The sequence below is a fragment of the Capsicum annuum genome, chromosome 10 (assembly GCF_002878395.1).
Source record: "Capsicum annuum cultivar UCD-10X-F1 chromosome 10, UCD10Xv1.1, whole genome shotgun sequence".
NCBI lineage: Eukaryota > Viridiplantae > Streptophyta > Magnoliopsida > Solanales > Solanaceae > Capsicum > Capsicum annuum.
The window spans coordinates 211,933,451-211,936,454 of NC_061120.1; positions in this window are offsets into that span (position 1 = coordinate 211,933,451).

Here is a 3,004-nt window from a genome sequence, read left to right on the forward strand (position 1 = left end):
TATATATATATATATATATATAAATTATAATATATTATTTATATAATTTCGGTTTATTCGAATTATTTTTTTGAAAATCCAAAAATCAAACCGTTTAATCGAATTTCTAAAATTTGAAATAGAAACCAATCCGAAAAATAAAAAAATCAAACCTAAATTAAATTTTGATTCGGTTTTTTGGATTTTTCAGTTTAAACCAAAAATCGAGTATATAGATGTAGTGTGTGTTATTATTTATATTTGTTTTATCATTGTTGAGTGCCTACGTGCTACGTATTTACAGTTTTTCTTTTATGTGTTACCGTATAATATCTGTCATCATTTGAATAAATTGAGTCATTTCTTTCGCAACAAGTCCGCAGTACACGCTGTGGACACGACCTCTAGTTGAGTCACCCCTATTTTAGGAAGGGGAGCCATCGGCTGGTATGGAGTAGGTGGAAAATAATTGCAGCTACTATCGACCATACGCTCCCCCAAACAACCTTGTTAGTTGAACCCCAACGTAGGTCGACCTTTAGGTCATTCTTATATGCATTATATTGAGACCTAGCGGGACTTGTTTGGTCCTTTGTAGGAGACTCACTCCTAAAGCATCCCTACGTGCTAATTGTTGCATCTTTGAGGGTAACAACGTTATTTAACGGACTGATTTGGAGAACAACATGTGCTAGAATTAAAGGAAAGCGTGTGTAGGTAAGGAAAAGATTGAAAAAAAAGAAAAAAAAGAAAAATTTATCAAAAAAAAACTTTCGTAGTTTTTAGAGTTTTTATGGTTTTTGTTTTCACAATCCAAAAATTCAAAAAGATTTTTTTACCTTTTTCTCATTTTGTAAAAAATAAATATAGGAAAAAAAACATCAAAAAGATTTTTCTTTTGATCTCTTTAGAAAGCATGAATAATTTGAAAATTCAAAAAAATAAATTCTTTTTCAATAGGATCTTTTTATAAAAGAAAATTTTAAAAAAAGATGGTAGAAATTTTGTACATTTCATATAACAAAAATATTAAAAAAAAATTTCTTTCATAGTTGTTGGTGTCAATTTTTATGTTAAGTGTCAAATTGAAAAACTTAAAAAGATTTTATTGTCATTTTTATCGCCTGTTTGTGGTCATGTCTCTTAGGTCAGAGTCTAGTCAGTTGTTTAATCCTTAATTGTCCAATCTGGACGAACTACACACGCCTGATTCTCCTCTCTCGGGAAGGAGATACGTAGCCAGCCCTTCGTGGGTTCGGTGATCTTATTTAAAAAGTCCAAAATGATTTTCTTCAATCTTCATTTAGAGTAGGTGTTTCATATACATCTTTAAAAGAAAACTACAAAAAGAAGTTCCTTTAATCGTTTCAAGTTTTATTTTTTGTATGAAATTCAAAATCGAAAATTCAAAAAGATTTTATTTGGTAATCATAGGATTCATTTCGCATAGGATTTTAAAGCTGAAAAATTCAAAAAAAAATTCGTCAATTCTTTTGACAATTTTTTATTTACTTTTCTTCTTAAAGTTTTAGGAATAAGAGAGAAAAAGAGTTTGATTGGTCATTTTGGCAAGATTTCACGAACTACGTTCACCTAATTCTTCTCTCCCGAGACTGAGATACGTAGGCGCTCTTCTTGGGTTCGGTGATCTTTTCAAAAAAAAAGAGAAATTTTTTGAGAAAGTGTTGAACTCTAACTCATTTGTTATCTATTATTCAATTAGTTTAAGGTGGTTGGTTTGTGTCACTCTGACTGGTCCTCCACATCACACCAAATTCAAGGAAGGGTTAGTTGTGTCTAACAAGGATATAGAGAGTGACATCATGGATCAAACAAAGAGTCAGACAAATGAGAGTTTAGAGCAAGAGATTAGGAGAATAAGGCAACAAATGACGAAAATGCATCGAGCTTGGGCCAGTGGGTTGCCTCCTCCTCCATTCCCCATTATTGACCCTGCAAATACCTTGAGTCTTCCACCAAAATCGCAAAGTCAGTTTCCTACTGTTGTTGATGCACCACAACATGCCTCAGAATTTATTCCTCAATTACATCCCACTACTTCCACCACTCCTTCTCTAGCTCCTCGGCATAAGCCTACTACATTCACAACACCACATGTCGTTTGTGATTTTGTTACTCAACCCTCTACCGAGTCTTCCACATTGGCTGTCCGACCAACGGTTGTGCTTCTCCATGCTGCTAGTGAAACCATGTTCAATACTCTTAGTGATCATTGCTATACTCCTGAGACTACTTTTAAGTTAACTGGGCCACCAAAATTTCTTAACAAGAAGCCTAGGGTGTCAAAAGAGCCAGAGAAAATGGTTGGAAAAGTGAAGAAAAAGTGAAGAGTGCAGAAAATGCTATGAAAAGTTCCCTAGGACTTGTGGATAAAGAAGATGTTTCATATAAAAACTGGGGCATGTTTTCATGTGTTAACCTTCCTCCAAGTCTTGAGATATCAAAATTCGAGGAGCATGATGAACATTAGGATTCCGTGAAATATTTGGTACAATATTGCAATCAATTAAATGAAACTGGAGGGAAGAGGAATAAGGAAAATGCAACTGCTATTGTAGTTGGACAATGGGCACGCCCAAGAAGACCACGTCGTTGTTACCCTCAGTCTCAAGCCCAAGTTCATACCCAAGCTCTATATAATCACTCCCAAATTTCATTATACTTTATTTCCCACCTCCATATCTAGTATATAGCGCACAACCATATATTCAACCTCCTTCTTACTCACAATGGTGCGCACCAACTCCTCAGAGTCATTCTCCAACTCCACAAACATATCCAAGACCTTCTAGGCTCGATTTTTTATCCAAGTCAAACAATGAAAAGAGGTAGAAGTCAAAGAAAATTTTTACACCAATTGAAGAGTCGTATGCCAGTTTATTCCAGAGATTGAGAGAGTTAGGCATGATCAATCCTCTCCTTGGGTGTACTTCTAATCCACATTCAAGAAATTTTTATCCTGATGTGCGATGTGCATATCATTCTGATGTCCAGGGTCACTATA